Source organism: Dendrobates tinctorius, unplaced genomic scaffold (assembly GCF_039654945.1).
Source record: "Dendrobates tinctorius isolate UK_male_01 unplaced genomic scaffold, ASM3965494v1 ptg000004l, whole genome shotgun sequence".
Lineage (NCBI taxonomy): Eukaryota > Metazoa > Chordata > Amphibia > Anura > Dendrobatidae > Dendrobates > Dendrobates tinctorius.
Genome location: NW_027361672.1, coordinates 39,909,079 through 39,928,339, shown reverse-complemented (window position 1 = coordinate 39,928,339; position 19,261 = coordinate 39,909,079). Strand labels below are relative to the sequence as shown.

General features: G+C 46.3%; 1 long non-coding RNA gene across 1 annotated transcript; it reads left to right on the top strand.

Moving 5' to 3' along the window:
• The first annotated feature begins 1,044 nt into the window (after nucleotides 1-1,044).
• On the top strand, nucleotides 1,045-4,631 carry LOC141083056 (uncharacterized). Its single transcript, XR_012230635.1, has 2 exons — nucleotides 1,045-1,300; nucleotides 1,400-4,631. It is a non-coding gene; the product is annotated as an uncharacterized lncRNA (long non-coding RNA).
• The last annotated feature ends 14,630 nt before the right edge of the window (nucleotides 4,632-19,261 follow it).

The following is a 19,261-nucleotide window of genomic DNA, read 5'->3' as shown; positions in this document are numbered from 1 at the left end:
CGCGTATTGTTTTGTGATGTCTATTTTTTTGAGTCTCTCGTTCTTCCACTATCGTTATCTTTTTGGGGTCTTTTATCTACAGGAACTTTTCTCATGACTTGAATAATGAAGGGAAAGGGGTCAGGAGGCAAGACAAAGAACGAAGCTGCTGGATAAAGACAAAGCTAAAGAGGAACAGAGACCCAGCAACTTTCTAGTAAGTGTATGCTCATACCACGTACACACACCAAAGCCATTAGGTGTATACAGATATTAGAAACTCAGGCCAGTTTCAAATCATGATTTCTGAGCTTCCAAGTGTATCCGTTTCAAATCGGATACACTCGGATCTGAATTCGGCTCCCATGTACCCCTATGGAGATCAGATAGGATGTGTGCTTTTTGGCATCCAATTTTTGCACCATCCGATCCTGTCCGATTTAGTCACGGACACAAAATCGTAGCCTGCTGCGATTTGGTGTCCGTGCCTCAAATTGGACAGCATCGGATCCGTGCCGATCCGACCACCGATAAAATGTGAGCCTATGGACATCAGATCAGAGTTTACCTCAGATCTGATGTCGGCTCCGTGAGCCCTGTCTGTCCGTGTCCTCCCTGTTCTCCTTCCTCCATCTCCTCTATTCTGCTCCCCCCCCCCTGCTATTCTATTCTGTCACCCCGCTACTCTTCCCTGTTCTATTCCCTATCCTGTCCCGTGTTCTCTCCCCTCTTTCTGTTTAAAAAAAAAATAAAATCTCCTCCTGGAGGATACATCACCTTCCCGCTGGCTCCGGGGATGCAACTGTCACCATCAGGGGAGAAGAACCTCTGGTGATGTCACAGGGGCGATCAGCTGACCTGTCATGTGATCGGCTCTGTGACATCACCAGAGGTCCTTTAGCCTCGATGGAGACTGTGGCATCCCCGGAGTCGGCGGAAGGTGATGTATCCTCCAGGAGGAGATTTTTTTTTTAACACACGGAGGGAGAAAACAGATGACAGGATAGGGAATAGAACAGGGAAGAGGATAAAGGAGAGGAGGGAAGAAGATGAAGGAGGCAGGAGCAGGGAGAGACAGGGACCACAGGATCCACACGGAACCTGCATAGACTCGGATACAGGTGGCTATTTGCCATCTGAATGCAGGGATCCGTGTGGATCTGTGGCTGTTTGTGGGATCTTGCAAAAACTCAGATCCCCACGGACAGCCACAAAATCGTGATGTGAAACTGGCCTTATAGTTCTTGCTTTATTTCTTTTAGGTATTCAATACTCAAGTACATACCATTGTGCGCTTCCTCTGGAAAGTACCAGCCAAACTGTAAGTTCTTCACAAAAAACACACACAGGCTGACACAGCATCCATGTTTAGTTTACTAAATGATTCCTTCTCTTACACTGTGTCATCCTATGCCCCTAGATGCATTCTTTACACAAATCGGGTGCTCAGAAAAGAAAAGAGCTACGACAGAGAACTCAACAAATGCACGAAGAGATTTCCAAATTTCCTAAGTTAGAGACTTTCTTTAAAAGGAAATCTACAGAATCTGACGAGCCAAGTCAAATTGATGTAAATAACAACAGCTGTGATAAATATACATCTCCGACTCCATGTCACTCATCTGATGACTCAAATTCTTTAATTACATTGCCCCAAAAACCTGATGGAGAGACAGAAAATGTAATGGATGAAATTGAGCATGCTCAGGAAGGGGTGGAGGATGTTTCAGAGTGTGCATCAGATATTGGGCTGTGGGGTGAACACATTTCAAAAGAAATGCAAGAATATTGTATTGCTAAAGGAGCTACTTTTTTCCAAAATTCTGAGGCAGACTTGCACAACTCTGCTGTGCTTACCACTGGTAACCATCATAGGTACTGTAATAAAAAATGCTTCACACATGTAAACCCCAAAACTAATGAAATTTCATCACGAAATTGGCTATGCTATTCACCATCTCAAGGCAAATTGTTCTGTTTTCCATGTAAACTGTTTTCTAGCAGGCGTTGTGCATTTACATATGGTTTTAATGATTGGAAACATGGTGAGGACAGGCTAGTTAGGCATGAATGTAGTGAGATCCACAAACAAGCTGTCCTGTCAGTAGTGAGCAGACAACAGACAACATCTCGGTTAGACAGTCAGGTGCTTTTGCAAATGGAAAGCGAAAAAATATACTGGCGTAAAGTCTTAAAGAGATCCCTTTCAGTTATAATGTTCCTTGCTGAAAGAGGGCTTCCTTTTAGGGGGAAAAATGAAACAATTGGTTCTTCTCACAATGGGAACTATCTTGGGTTCATGGAAGTAATGGCGAATGTGGATGAATTCCTAGATGAACATATAAAGCTACATGCAAATAAAGGCAGGGGGCATACATCTTACTTGTCTTCGACTGTGTGTGAGGAACTGATACAGATTTTAGGAACCAATGTCCTCTCACTTATTGTGCAGGAATTGAAGAAAGCTAAATTTTTTTCACTGTCTGTGGATTCTACACCAGATGTTTCTCACTGTGACCAACTAACATTTATTGTCCGTTATGTTTTGCCTTCTGGACCTGTTGAAAGATTTTTAGAATTTATTCCTGTTATTGGTCACACTGGCCAACAAATAGCAGAGTTGATTGTTGGTATTCTATCTAAAAATGATATCAATATTAAAGATTGCCGTGGCCAGTCCTATGATAATGCTGCCAATATGAGTGGAAAATACAATGGGGTCCAAACACATGTCAGGAATGTATGTCTTTATGCCACATTCATTCCTTGTGCGGCCCATTCCCTTAACCTGGTAGGGAAAAATTGTGCTGAAAGTATTCCAGAAATTTTCAGATTTTTCAATGTTTTGGAACACCTTTATGTCTTTTTTTCGTCATCTACTGGGAGATGGAGAGTGCTGGTAGACAAATTAAAACCCCTTGGGCTACCAGTTGTAAAACAGCTTTCTGCCACAAGGTGGTCCGCAAGATATGAGGCAGTTTTGGCTTTGTACAAAGGTTACGAGCCAATATGTAATCTTTTACACAGCATGATTACAGATCCAGACTTCAGTTCATGTAAAAATGAGGCAGGGGCTTTGGGTGAGAAGTTAAGTGAACTTGATTCAACCTTTATTCTCGTGGTATGGCATGCAATTTTGGATCGGTTTCATAAAACCAATTTGTCCCTTCAAGAGACAGGTTTAAATTTAAATACTGTTGTGGCTTTATTTCAGTCTTTGTTAGACTTTGTCAAGAGTCTGAGAGAAGAGTTTGATAAATATGAAAATGAGGCTGTCAACATTTGTGGCCATAATATGTATAATTCTTCGGTACATCGATTTCGGAAGAGAAATCGTCAGTATGATGATGGTAACTCCGAAGCAATTGTGTTATCCCCAAGGGATAAATTCAAAACTGAAGTTTTTTTTGGTCTCATAGACAATCTAATGAGTAGCCTGTGCAACGTCTTGGAGCATATTCAGATGTTTGCTCCAAATTTGGCTTTTTGTCTAATTTGTCAAAACTTTCTCCATTGGAGATTAAAGAGGCTGGAAGCAATCTTGTTTGTTCATATCCTGAAGACCTAATGCCTGGTGCAACCGAAACAGAGCTAGTTCAGTTTTCAAAATTTTTATCCACCTCCTTTATAAGAGATAAGACAGCAAAAAACGAATTGTCTGAACTGAATTTGTTTCTACTTCTACACGAACATAATTTAACTCAGACATTTTGTAACACTGAAATTATACTCAGGATATATTTGAGTATGATGGTGTCAAACTGTACTGGCGAAAGGTCTTTTTCCAAACTCAAAAGAATAAAAAATGAGCTAAGGAGCCAAATGGGCCAAGAGCGGTTAAACCACCTTTCTCTTTTAAGCATTGAATGCAAACTTTTGAAAACCCTTGACGTATCCAAAATAATTGATGAATACAGCGCAAAGAAATGCAGGAAAAAATTGTGTTAATTTAGGCTAAAAAAAAGGCTTATTGAGGGTTTTACATTCCGATGACACATAAATTAAAAACGTTATGTTACCCAAAGCAGGAAGAGATGATTATAATGCATATAGAAATAAGGAGGGAGGGGGAATGTTTACTGTGGGAAAAGCATCCTGATAATATATTTGAATACTGGCTTTCATCAGACTTTGTGAATTACTTTTACTTGTATCAAAGACTTTATCTAGTGTTTGGTATATGGTATTTTGTGTACTGTATTACACCATGTTCCAAATTATTATGCAAATGTTCTTTTTCTCTGATTTTCCTAAATGGTCGTTGCAAATGACAGTCAGTGTAATAAGTCACTTAATATATACCATCAATGTATTTCATTGACAAAAAAAACCCCCCTATGACACTGAAAAAGAACACTTGCATAATAATTTGGAACATGGCGTAGTACTGATGTACCTGAAACTAATGGTGCTGTGCTTGATTTTAGATATTTTCAGAGGATACTTGAATATATAGTTTCTGGTAAATGTGAGTGTATAAGTAATATTTATATAAGTTATGCATTTGACACTTTTGTCATTGATATGACTGTATTGTAATAGGAATGTGACAATTTCAATGTATTTTCCACTGTTTAAGTTGCACTTTTGATGAGAAACCTGTGAAAATTGTCAATCTTGTTTACAGATTAAAATTGGACTGTTCAATACTATGGCTTAAATTTTTTATTTTTTTTCTCTTCCTAAATGAAGGGTAAATTAACTAGATCAATGGATGTTTGACAGGTTATAGCTTCACTCAGCAACAATTTTTCTGGAATAATCTATTTCAGGTATATCGTGACCCCCGTCACGTGACGGGGGGCCCACAGAGTCTGAACTGCCCCGGGCCCTGGCTACCCTTAATCCACCCCTGCTGTCATCAGATCTGTGATTTGTTCCTCTCTGATAGTCTGATATGGGGGAGCCACTGCGCATGACAAACTCCGCTTACAAAGGACTTTCAGAACAGCAGAGCGAATTATAGGTTCCCCCTGCCTAAAATCCAGGATCTTTATGATAAGAGTATTCGATCCCACGCATTGAAAATTTCATCCGATCCCTCTCACCCGGGACACTCCTCATTCCAACTACTCCCTTCAGGACGTCGCTTCAGAGTCCCCAAATTCAGCACCAACCGCCATATGAACAGCTTCTATCCACTCTCTGTTCAACAATTAAATCGTCATGTGTAGACTATATACTGTAATACTGTATCTGTCTTGTTAGATGTTACTTGTTGTATCTGTTGTTATATATTATGTTGCCTCTTTGCCACAAATAATTCCTTGTATATATGTAATATGTACTTGGCGATAATAAATTTGATTGATTGATTGAGTTTATACCACATCCCACAACGGAGAGTTGGCTGGAAATTGCTGATAAATTCCAACAAATTTGTCAGTTTCCCAATTGCTTGGGTGCAGTGGATGGGAAATATATCCGCATCGTCAAACCTGCTGGATCTGGATCGGAATATTTTAACTATAAAAAATATTTCACCATTGTGCTCATGGCCATCGCTAATGCTGAATACAAGTTTATAGCGGTTGATATTGGGGCCTATGGCTGCTCCAATGATTTCCAAGTTTTCAAATTGTCTGCAATGGGGCGTCATCTCTATGGAAACACCTTCCAATTTCCACCCCCAAGACCGCTGCCTGAAACCTCTGGGCCAAGAATGCCATTTGTTTGTGTTGGGGATGAAGCCTTCCAACTATCGTAACACCTGCTGAAACCATACTCCAGTAGTGAATTGATGCCAACTAAAAGAATTTTTAATTACCGCCTCACACGAGCACGAAGAATAGAGGAGTGGACCTTTGGGATTCTGACAGCCAAATGGCGAGTTCTATTGACCACTATCAACCTGAAGATTGAAACTGTGGAAAAGGTGGTGAAAGCTTGTGTGGTTTTCATAATTTTGTTATATGCAAGGAACAGATTTGCATTGATGACCACCCTGAAGAAACCACCTTGCATGATTTTCACAACATTACGTATAGAAGTTCTGTGTCAGTTTCAAGAATGAGGGACAAATTTTCTGAATACTTTATTTCACCTCAAGGAGGCGTAGACTGGCAGGATGAGAGAGTTTGAAAAAATTGTCTTGTACCTTGTAACCATTGATCTTCTTTACCCAAAGTATTTTACCTTCTTTACCCAAGTTGTGTACCTGGTTGTGTTTTACCCAAAGTATTTTACCTTCTTTACCCAAAGTATTTTACCTTCTTTACCCAAAGTGTGTACCTGGTTGTGTTTTACCCAAAGTATTTTACCTTCTTTACCCAAAGTATTTAACTTGGTTTTACCCAACATTTTTAACCTTAAAAACCTTATACCTCAATAAAAGACAAAAAATTAACCAATAACCTTTTTTTTTTTTTTTTACAAATTATTAAGAAACAAAAAAATTATAAATCAACATAGTGGGGGGTGGAGATAATGCTGGAGGGGCTGTCAGATTGGGACACTTCGACATTGGGAGTGTGGAGAGAGGAAAGTGATGATGGAGTTGGTGAAGGATCAGTAGGTAAAACAGGTGAAGGGGTGGAGAAAGAAATAGAACGGGTGGACATGAAACCGGGAGTAGTATTGGGAAATTGGAAGGTTTGAGGGGTGGAGTAGATGGATTGGGAGGCAGAAGTGGTGGAGGGTCGAGAAGAGGGGTGGGTTTGGGTCATGATGGGTGTTGAAGGAGACTGGTGGTAGTGGGCAGGGAGTGGAGGCACGAATGATGTTGTTGGGAAGTGGTACGGGGCGGTATGTTGGTACGGGCAGGATGCTGGTACGGGCAGGATGCTGGTACGGGGCATGATGCTGGTACGGGGCATGATGCTGGTATTGCAAAGGAGGGGGAGGAGGGACAGTGGCTGGAGGGGGAGCACGTGTGGGAGGAAGTACCGGGGTGGGTGGAAGGGCTTGTGAGGTAACATGCGCTAGAGCAGACTGGCACGATTGCATTACATGCATCTGCTGGTCAGGAGATTGCTTATCCATCCGCTTGAGTACCGACTGGAAAAATGTGTGGTTCGGAGCTTTACTTGCATAAGACTGCATCATAACCAGGAGTGTGCGCAATTCTAGAATAATGTTGTTGAGCATATTAAATCCTGTGGTCATTTGCTCAGACAACAGTTTCAGACAGTTCTGGAAGGATGCACTCAGATGCAAGAATTCAGGCGTATAGCTCTTTTCCTGACCCCTCTGACTCTGCCGCTCAGAACCCACAGGTGTACTAGAGGTGGCAGCAGCAGAAGGGTGGGGTAAAGGAAAAGCTATATCCTCACCAGCAGATTCATGTAATGCAGTGGGCCACAACGCTCCAGCATAAGGGGGTGGAACCGATGTATCAGATGTGAGGGAAGGTTGGGAAGGTGTAGATGGGACAGGACTGTCGATATGTCCCTTGGTGGCGGACTCCTGAGGGATTGCCCCAGAAGGGTTCAACTCTACAGGCTCCCGAGTGCTGCAGATGGTGCTGTGGAATAAAGAGAAAAAAATATAATTAATATATTGATATTACATGGCCTTGGCTGAAATATAAAAAAAGGGTTAGACATGTAAACATTTTTGAATAAATGGGTGGGTAATATTTACCTTCTGCTCACCATCGTTGACCGGAGGAACGACAGGGCATTGGCATATTTGTACTTGCTCCTGCGTCCTCCAAATCCACTCGAGGCCTACATCTCTTTGTTGAACTCCTTCTTGAACCGATCCCTGATGGACCGCCACCGCCTGACAATTCTCTCGCCAGAAAAGTGAAAGCACAAGTTGGTTAGGATGCAACACATTACATCCAGCAACATGACTGAACTGTGTATACTTACACGCTTTATGCTGGGCCCGAACATCGAGGCCCTCTCAGTGGGGCAAAAGTTGCTGGCATACTTCCTTTTAGAGCCGACGGGTCACAATGAGATCGGCGTGGCTGCGGGCCCCCCGTATTTCACAGTGGCTCCCTTTCTCAGACCAGATCGATGAGGAGGTCGATATCTAGGCTGCCCTCCTCCTCACCATCCGACTCAGGAGCACATTGTGAAGGCTGTTAAAAAAGACAAAAAGCAACAACATTAGCATTAACACAACATAACGTTGTATAAAAAAAAAAAAAAGGTGTTTACCTGCTGTTGACCGCCCGTCCGCTCACGCCGACGACCCTGAGAGGTGCTTTGAGGACCTCTGGATTGAGCAAAAAAAAATAAATATGTGCTTTGATGTAGGCGTTCTGTGCAGTGTGATGTCTGTAATAATCACTTTTTTATGTGTTGTGTGTAGTGTCATTATGTGTTTCTGCGATGCATGCAAGAAACTTACCAATTGCGAGCCCACTCCGGGTATATCTCCACCCCTTCGGTCTTCTTCTGGAAGCACCTCTTCTGCTGCTTCAGCATCCTGTTACACAAAATATTTATATATATATATATTTATATATATATATATATATATATATATATATATATATATATATATAAACACACACATACACATATACAGGGGGTACAACTGTAGGTGGACAGCATGTATAAGCTAGGGTAGTGAAACATTTCCTAATAACTGGATTGGCCACAGAGGCCCACTTGATTGGCCGGCACGTTCACCACACTTGACCCCCATGGATTTCTTCTTTTGGGGAGTACTCAAGGACAAAGTTTACAGTCAAAATTCAAAACATGTCATTGATTTGCAAAATTACATAACAGATGAATTTCAACAAATTAATACCCAAAGAGACTTGAGCAAAATGGTTAGTCGCAGCGTAGGGCAGACTCCAAAACTGTGCAAATTGTGATGCAAAACAGTTTCAGCACCTGCGTTGATTTAAAAGACGAGTGAAAGGGGAGTTGTGGACAAATCATACTGTGTATAGGGGACCTGTTGGACCATCATACTGTGTATATGGCCGCTGTACATTGGTGGATTCTGGGGATATTATTAAATATTAAGTGGGGCAATTAGAAGCATCTATATATATATATAAACGCCTTATCATGTCTGCCTGTAACCGAAATCCCGGTGCGCTGATTGGTCGCGGCCGCCAGGCCGCAACCAATCAGCAACAGACGCAGTGCGCAGGCGCAGTCCACAATTACAAGGACGCGCCACCGCTACCTTGCTGTGACCGTCGGGAGATAAGCGGCGCTAGTCTGTACCCAGGGTCCGGAGGAGAAGAGACTCCTTCAGACCCTCAGTACCATAAACGTGTAAAAAATAGAATTAAAATAAAAAATAGTGATCTACTCACCTTCCAACGGCCCCCGGAATCTGTCCCTCCTCTCCACGCTGCCGGCATCTTCCGTTCCCAGTACTGCTTTGCGCGAAATACCGCTGATGACGTCCCGGTGTGCTGCTGTGTGTGGGGTGCATCACACTTATTTCTGGCCAGCAGGCCTACATTGGCTCCAGGTTTTCCTCTTCTGGAACCTTGGCAGCGATCAATCCAGGGGACCAGGTTTTATAAAAATAATCCAACTTTTACTGGATAGTTGGCAGTCTTTACAATCAGGTATATAGGATAAGTCCCAACCGGTTGTCGTCTTTCCCACAGGTATCGGACACAACTTCAGCCCTGGTTCTCGGTATAGGTGGAGTGTCCCTCTTGCTATCTTCCCTAGCACTAGGAAGTCTCCACCACTTGCAGTGCCCCTGGATCGCAACACCTCCCACCTCTTAGAATCTGAGTCCATCTTTCCCTTGGGCTTCACAGGCTGAGTGCGTCCAAGGCCCCCGACATCCATCTCGAGATTCCCCCAGGCCGGTAGATGGAATCACATGAAAGGGTATTTTTGGCAATTAATCCACTGCCTAACTAGGCTGGTTGTCAAAAATTGGGGGGACCCCACACCGTTTTTTTAAATAATTGAAAAATATGGCATGGGGACCCCTCTATTCTGGATAACTAGCCTTGCTGAAGCTGACAGCTGAGGGTTGCAGTCCCCAGCTGTGAGTTTTGTCTGGCTGGTTAACAAAAATACGGGGGAACCCACGCCGGGTTTTTTTAAAATTATTTATTTACAGCGCAGGAGCGGCTGATGAATACCCCCATCATTCGCTCCTGCTCTCACTGTTATTAACGGCAGCAGGTGTCGGATGATGGGAGCAGTTGTCCCATCAGCTGACACCAGTGACCGGAGGTAAACTTTATTCCTCCGATCACAGCTGAGTGCTCACGCTGTCTTTTGACAGAGTGGGAACTGCAGCTCTCCGACCAGCGGGGATGATTTCACCGCCGATCAGAAGCGGTGTTTGCCTCACTGTCATGCACATTATAGCACAGCAAACACTGGATGTTCGGGCCCCCCATTCAAGTGAGTGGGGTCCGGGTTCGGGTACTGTTCTGGTACCCGAACCCGAACTTTTTGTAACTGTTCGGCCGAACCCGAACATCCAGGCGTCCGCCCGTCTCTAGTCCTTAACCCAAAGTTAAGCACTACATATGATATGTAAGTTGTAAGTTATTTTGCACTGAAGTCTTCATTTATGTTTGTACCCATAATAGGTCTTTAAAACAACAAGATTTACAATACATTTAACTACCTACTTAAATTGTAAATCTGTCAAGACGTCTAATATATGTAAAATATTATAACTAGTTTCTCAATTAAGTCATAAGGACAAAAATATTACTTCAGTAATTCCCTCTAAGTATATGAGATCATTTGTTTGGACTAGATGTTGGATAAATTCCAGATCAACAGCAACTTTTTTTTTTTAAAACTCAGATCATAATAGATCAATTGCTCCAAATTTAATAATCGTCATATCAGCCGCAAATTATAGTATGAACCCCGGGCCCTCAAAATAGTACAAATTGTACACCATTTTAACCCCTTTATGACCTTGGACATATCTGTGACGGACTCAGCTCCTGCTGAGCCCATTTTTTGAGTGGACCCTCTGGGTCGTGGCACCCACCCACCGAGGGCGAGCTGACCTTGTGAGAATCCACCCCCTATACAGGGAGTGTCAGGGGTAAGACCAAGGGGGTGAGCCACCACGACTGCTGGGACCAGACAGCCGGCTCAGGGGGACACTATGGGAGTGTCTGACGACCAGAGACAATCACGAAACAAGACAAGAGGTAAGTGCAAGGTATCTTCATTAAGATCTTCAGGATCACATTCAGTGCAAACGTGAAAACAAGCAAAACGTGCAAGGTGCGCGCGTGGGCACGCCAAGGTCCATAGCATAGTACGTGCCAGGTGGCACACCTAGGTACAGGTAAAGGCACATTGGCATCGGACTCCGGACCGCTGGCGACGATCGACATGATCAAGGCGTCAGGCTGCGGATATCAGCTCCGGACATCAGGCCTCAGTCATCCAGCTTACGATCTCTGGCAGCGATCGGCAGGTTCCGGGCATCCGTTAGGCAAACCAGGGTTCAGGCAAGGAGGCACGACAGATATCCAGGCATGGTGCGTGTTAGGGAACACGCCAAGGTCCAAGGCTAGGTGTGTGTGTAGGGGACACGCCAGGGTTCAAGGCTAGGTGCGTGTGTAGGGGACATGCCAGGGTTCACAAAACGAGACAGGGTGCGTGTGTAGAGACACGCCAAAGCACAAGGTAAGACAGAGTGCGTGTGTAGAGACACGGCAAGGCAACAAAGCAGAGTCCTGCGTGTGCAAAGAGGCACACCAGGGTCAGGTGAGGCAGAGTCCTGCGCGTGCAGAGAGGCATGCCAGGGTCAGGCGAGGCAGAGTCCTGCGTGTGCAGAGAGGCACGCCAGGGTCAGGCGAGGCAGAGTTCTGCGCGTGCAAGAGGGCACGACAGGGGACATGGCAAGGCCTGCGCATACTTTTACAGAAGCACGAGGAGGTATGCCATGGGCAGGCGAGGGCCTGCGCATGCTTTAGAGAGCACGCAGAGCACACGGCGAAAACAGCGTGAGGTGCAAGGGAGCACAGAGAGCACGGCTGGGGCACTGGCTAGCTGATCGGGCTGTGGCACCGACAGACGGGCAAGACTCCAGCGAACCCGACTGAGGCATGGCAGGCGACACAGCTGTCACTGACCGACGAGCACAGCTGAGGCACAAGCAGGCGGGCACGGCTAGGGCGGGCACAGCTAGGGCGGGCACAGCTGAGGCACAAACAGGAGGCTAGGAAGGCCAGGCGCATGCAAAGGGCACACGAAGAAACAGAGCAAGGGAAGACAAGACGAGAAACCAGGTAGAGCTTAGACAGTATAGAACCAGGGACAGAAGCATAGGCAGAAACACGGAATCAGGTCAGAGCAAGAACAGAGCTAGCAGTGGAGCGTAGGCCGAAGCCGAGAGCCAGGCCAAGGGAGAACCTTGGGACTAGCCTAGAAACGTGCAAGAGAGCATAATAGGAAAGAGTCTAGCAGCGGAGCGTAGGCCAAAGCCCAGAGCCGGGCCAAGGCAGGGCCTTGGGACTAGACATGGAAAAGAGCACAAAAGGAAAGAAAGGAGGGATGTTGCGTGTGCCAGGGAGCAATACAGAGCACCATAGGAGAGAGAGAGGCAGAGCAAGCAAAGACTGAGACCATAGGGAGGAACAAGGCAGAGCAAGGCAAGGTACGAAACAAGGCATAGCGAAAACAGGCAAGGCAGAGAATAACAGAAGGACTACAAGTCCAAGCAGGACAAGGACTAACATGGCACAATGGACAAACATAAGACAAGGCACGGGACAAGAGACGGAGTACGAGCAAGGAGCGTGTGCAGAGACACACAACAGATAGAGTGCAAGGGCACAGAATAGAGGGAGCGCCCCACAGACCAAGCAGCCATGCAGGGACACCACACAATACTCAGGCCCTAAGCAAAGGAAGGGGTGGTCTGATATAGGGCACAGCACCTCCTCTTCCGGGTCAGGACCAGGGGAGAACTTCCTAGTTCAGATGCTCCAGGATCACAGAGCGCAGTCACATGATCAGGGATTCCAGACATGACGAGATGATTGCAGAACCAGACAGTGCAGGATCCTAGGAAAGGCCACATGATCAGAGTTTCAGACATGACGAGATGATTGCAGAACCAGACAGTGCAGGATCCTAGGAAACGTCACATGATCAGGGATTTGAGACATGACGAGAAGATCACAGAAGGCAAAGCAGAAACGCAGGCATCTTGCAGCTCAGCAGACATGAGGTGAGTGTGCACACTGCTCTAGGGAAAAAGCAGGATAGCAGACACAAGGTGCGCGTGCACACCGCTCCACGGGTTCATGAGGCAAAACAGACATGGCGGACATGGCGGACGTGACAATATCCATACGTTTTGGCTGAGAAAGGGTTCCTGACCTTGATCTAGCGAAAATGCGGCACCGTGACCGAACGCAGGGTGATAGTATTAAGGTACTTGCTGATTCTGACAGCAGGGCTTTGGGACTCGTCGCCACAGGGGGGTTCACCCCCCCCCTGCAGCTATGATCCCTATGATTGGCTGATTAACTTTGAACAGCAAATCACAGCGATTTTAGTGTTTCAGGCAATGATAATGCATAAAACACTGAAGTCCAGCTAGGATCGGTTCTATAACAGCACCTGAACAGAGGTAACCTTACTGATGTCAGAGGACAGCGTATGAGCCAGCAGCTTTGACTGGTGGTGAGGTTACCGCCGGTCAGGTGCTAGCTGATGACTACTACTGTCATCGATGTCTCCTGCTTTCGCTGATAGCAATGAGAGCAAGCGACGCTGATGAGAGTATTCACAAGCTGTTGCCTTTGCATAGCAGTAGCTTTACTGCTATCCACAGGCACCGGTGGCAAAGAAGAAGATGAATGTGGATTACATTGTGGGATCATTTTATTAATAAATGGGTAAATGAGGGCTAGTGTGGGGCAGTCTTTATTCAAATACAGTTTTTTTCTGTGTGTTTAATTATTTTTACCACTGAGTTAGTAATGGGGGTGTCTGACTGACACGTCTCCTTTACTAACCCAAAAAAACAATTACCCCAATTGCCATCACACCAGGTCAATCGGGAAGAGCTGAAGCTAAGCGCCAGAATTCGCACATCAAATATGCGCCAAATATGATGCACTATTTCTGAGGCGGCTGCAGGCTGAAATTTGTAGGTTGGGAATGGCTCAATAACCATGGGCATTTCCAGGCTATTAATATCATTCCAAAGCTGTCTTCTTTCCCCTAGCTGGTTATTAACCCCTTGACGACATGCGCCATATTAGTACGGGGCATGTCGTGCTTCCCCTTTGATGTGGGTTCCGGCGGTGAGCCCACATCTTTTCCAGTATATGTCAGCTGTTTTGAACCAGATAAATGCTACTGTGAAACTCTGACAGCGGCATTTACCATGCGATTCCGGCAATCGCGCCGGAAATCCGCCCATCGGTGACCGCCCCATCACATGATCGCAGGTCACTGGTGAGTTAGCATGACAGCCAGAGGTCTCCTGGAGATCTCTATGGTTGTCAATGCTGGATTGCTATGAGTGCGGTGGCCAGCGCTCACAGCGAGTAATTCTGATACATACAGGTGATCTGATCATCGCCTGTATATAGCAGAGCCGATCGGGTTATGGCAGATTCTAGTCTCCCATGGAGACTATTGAAGCATGCCAAAAGTAAAAAATTTTTGTAAAAAAAATATTTAAAAAAATTAAAGGGGGGCGTGGCTTGGACATGGAGCTGTGAGGCTGCATCTCTGCTGAGCTCCAGCGTGCCTGAGGCCCCTGCAGCGATTAATCAGCTATATCTAGCTCCACTCACCGGTCGTTATGAAGGGCAGGACTGGTCTCCTTTCCCAGGCACCCAGAGAGCTTGCTGCGGGTTCCGGAGGTGCCGGAATAGCCAGATATATGTCGGCCCAGGGAGGCGCGGGAAAGAGAACGGCGCCCTCGGCAATGGTGGAGGGGGAAGGTGCCTCCCCTGCGTGGCTGAATGCACATGGACGCCCTTCGCCTGGGACCACAAGCACGTAGAAGACTGGAGCTGTAGCAGGGAAGGTGCTGGATGGGGGAGGGAGGATTACTGCTCCTGTGACCAGCCGTTCACCACAGATGCAGACAGGAGGGAGCCTGGCACAAAGCATGGGAGAGGTGAGAGCTGCGTCCTGCCCCCCACCCCCCGGTCAGACCATAGCACAGGCTGAGCAGGCTGAGGACAGGTCTCCTCCTATATTACAGCCCTACCAGACCCAGATAACAGAAGTGGTCCCTTCACTGTCATCAGGGGGATATGAAAGTGGGGCTTCTCCCTGTCTGGTGTCCCAAGACAGTGTCCCCGCCACCAATACATTTCATGGCCCCCCTGCACAAGCTCCTTCTAGACCTGTGGGCCCTGATGATTCCATAAATGCTTCAGAGCTGAGAGCGCAGCTGAGTGCCATCCCCACCAGGGCCGATATGGAGGGCTATATTCAGCGCCTGGAGGCGGTGTGCAGGGGTGAAATAGGGTCCCTTAAGGAGGACGTGTCTCACCTTACTACTAACGTCTCTGCATTGGAGGCGAGAGTGGAGTCGCTTTCCTCACAATTACAGAGCCAGCAACAACTTTTGGATCTACACTCGGAGTCTTTTAATATGGTTCTAGATTTGCTGGAGGACTCTGAGAACAGGAACCGGAGGAATAATATCAGGCTCTGTGGGATCCCTGAATCTGTGGCCCCACGTGACCTTTCCTCGGCCCTTCACGGCATTTTTAATTCGCTTTTAGGGAAACCATCTACTGAACACATTGAAATTGATCGAGCTCATCGCTCGCTAGGGCCAAGAAACCCCGACACATCTACGCTGAGGGACGTCATATGCAGGATCCATTACTTCCAAACTAAGGATGACATCATGCGTAAGGCGAGGGACCACGATGCTATAGACTTTAATGGATCTGATATTCTTCTTCTGTCTGATCTCTCACGCTTCACCCTGGCCAAACGGAAGGCTCTACGTCCCCTCTTGGAGATGTTGCGGGAAAATAGGATCCCCTATAGTTGGGGCTACCCATTCAAATTGCAAGTACGCAGTGATAAGGGTCTGACAACTTTGAGATCCCCGTTGGATCTCCGGAACTTCACCGCTGCTCTGGCCTTACCCATGGTTGCGCTGGGGGACTGGCCTCGCCTCACTGCGTCTGACATATGGGGACTGCGCCGCGATGGAGGACCTCCTGCTGGGACTATGGGAAAGAGGAAGCGGAGCTCCCGCCGGAGACATGGATCCGTCACTCAGGCCGACGACACTTGATCATCTATCCTAGATTATATGTTTTCTATTGTCTCTTTTGTTCCTCCTGCAGTACCCCTGCATATTGTCGGGCTCCCAAGAGGAGTCTGGTCGTAACTTTGCTCAAGTTTGATTAATGCAGGGGGACTGGAGCCATATGTTTGGTAGCGGATTCATTTTCATCAGATTCTATCTGGGACTCTTTAACGGAGCTCCCAGCATAGCCTATTTTACACTGTTTATGAATAGTTTCCAACTCCGATGGGCACCCCAAATGACGTGCTTATCTGATGTATTACTTTATAATTCCACTAATTATATCCTAGGCTGACTAACGCTACTCTTTCTCCTAAATTTAGCACTCGGAGATGCCCCTTCGGAGACCCGTTCCGACTGTGTTCACTTCTGCAAAAGTATCTGGTTTATGACTTGTCCTGTTGTATTTGTTAATATTGTTCATATTGACAGGTCTACAGACCTATAGGGTGGAGTTTGGATTTCTTTTTTTTTTTTTTTTGCTGCAGGTGCTTGGCTGTTGGCTGCTTGCTCTTTGCCCAATCACCTCCCCACTAGGGTGTGTCTGTGACACTACGTCTCAGAGTTTTCTCTGATATTGTCCTTTACACCAGAGGTCTAGTGGCCTCTTGGTCTTCCCTTTATTTCTTTTTTCTTTTCGGTCGGTTCATTTTCCTCTGGCTGAACTACTCTCTTTCCTTGGTGCTTTACTTTTACTATCTCTATCTCTTCCCACTACCCACCCCCCTACTCCTCCCTGACCTGATTGTGCCACCTGTGGGCCCGATAGTTCATATGGCATCTTTACAATTCTGCTCACTTAATGTCATGGGGTTTAATGTCCCCGAAAAGCGATCGAAGGTTCTATACGGTATGCATAAGCAACGGGATGACATACTTCTGCTGCAGGAGACGCATTTCCGATCAGACAGAATTCCTACGCTTAGCCATAAATACTACACACAGTGGTTCCATGGAAGTAATTCTGATTCCAAGTCTAAAGGAGTCAGCATTGCATTACATAAGTCTCTACAGGCTCAGGTTGTCGCCTCTAAGATGGATTCTGGTGGTCGATATGTGTTTCTGAAGCTTAAAATCGCCCACGATCTGTTCACCATAGCTAACATTTATCTCTCCAATCAAGACCAGGTCCGAGCATGCAGAAAGTACTTGCGGGACCTATCGGCTTTTGCGGAGGGCTACGTGATCATGGGAGGGGACTTCAATATGGTGTTGGACCGCGCTATGGATTCCTCTTCGGGCAGGTCAGCGGTGTCCCCCTCGCAGATGGAGAGACTACGTCGGGCCCTGACAGACTCAAGGTTGGTGGATGTCTGGAGGTTACTGCATCCCACTGCCCAGGATTATACCTATTTTTCCACAATACACAATTCCTACAGTAGATTAGATTATTTTTTGATCAGCGACGGGCTCCTGTCTTTTGACCCTAGGTCCGACATCGACACGATGTTATGGTCGGACCATGCCCCGGTCTTGCTCTCCCTACGGTTGCCGAGTCTCGTTCCGAAGGAATGGACCTGGTCCTTAAATCCTGGTCTCCTTGGAGATCTAACGTGTCAGGCGGCCGTGCGAACAGCAATCTCGGACTTTCTAGATTTTCACAAACACGACCCTACGGCTATTCCGTATCAATGGGAAGCTTTGAAAGGAGTCATACGGGGGGTATTTATACAACAAGGGGCCAGACTGAAAAGAGAGAGGGAAACTAATATAATGGGTTTGTTGACTCGTGTCCAAGCTTTGGAGACGGACGATAAACGGACTAGAGATGCTGGTGTGCTGACTGATCTCCTCCGGGCGCGCTGTGAGTTGAGCACCTTGTTAGACGCGATGTTAGCACGACAGAGGGACCGCTTCCGTAAATTTTTGTACAAATATTCTGATAAGCCTGGGAGAGCCCTGGCGAGGTTTCTGCATCCCCGTGCCCCTACCACTTATATTCCTACCATGAGATCTGCTACGGGTGAACTGGTACATTTTCCTGGGGAGATTGTGGACTCGTTCAGAGCATATTACGACTCTCTTTATAATTTAAATGGCCCGTTGTCTGATATGTCCCCCCCCCGAGTTTCAAGCACGGGTGGATGATTACATCCGGGATACTGGGCTCCCGCCTATGTCGGTGGAGGATTCTGAGACCCTGGAGAGCCCTCTTTCAGAGCAGGAGGTTCTCCACACAATAAAATCCTTAGCTAATGGTAAGAGTCCTGGCCCTGATGGATTTTCCGCTGCCTTTTATAAATTGTTTGCAAACCCCCTGGTCCCCTTCATGATCAAACTGTTTAACTCTATCTCGGCCAGCTGTCCCTTTGCCCCCCAAACGCTGATGGCTACAATCACCGTGATTCCTAAACTGGGTAAAGATCCCCTATTATGTGCAAGTTATAGGCCCATATCCCTTATTAATGTAGATGTGAAGGTGTTCGCGAAAGTGTTAGCTAGTAGACTGAACCCTGTTCTCCCTGGGTCCATCCATAATGATCAGGCGGGCTTTGTGCCTCACAGGGAGGCCAGGGATAACACGGTGAAGACGTTGCTTCTGACTTCGTACATGCGCACAGGAAAGGTACCAGCATGCTTATTATCCATTGACGCTGAGAAGGCGTTTGACCGCCTAGGTTGGCACTTTCTGCGTGCTTCTCTGCAGCAACTAGGAGTGGGTCCTAACATGATGGAGAGGATTTTTGCTCTATATCATAGACCTACAGCCCGTCTCAGAGTTAATGGCACCCTCTCCCTGCCCATTAATATAAGGAACGGGACCCGACAGGGTTGCCCCCCTCTCCTTTACTCTATATCCTCGAGATGGAGCACCTAGCAGTGGCATTACGGAAGACACCCGATATTGAGGGTTTGCGGATTGGTCAACATGAGTTTAAGATATCCCTATATGCGGATGACTTACTGCTATACATTACCAACCCAACTGTGGCCTTTCCTGTACTCCGAGAGTTCCGTAGGTTCGGGGAGGTCTCAAATTTTAAAGTCAACTACTCCAAGACGGAGGCGCTCAATATCTCCTTGCCTAATGATCTGGTTTCTCAGCTCCAGACGTCCTTTTCTTTTAAGTGGAAGACGGCCGCCTTGAAATATTTAGGAGTCTTAATACCTGCTG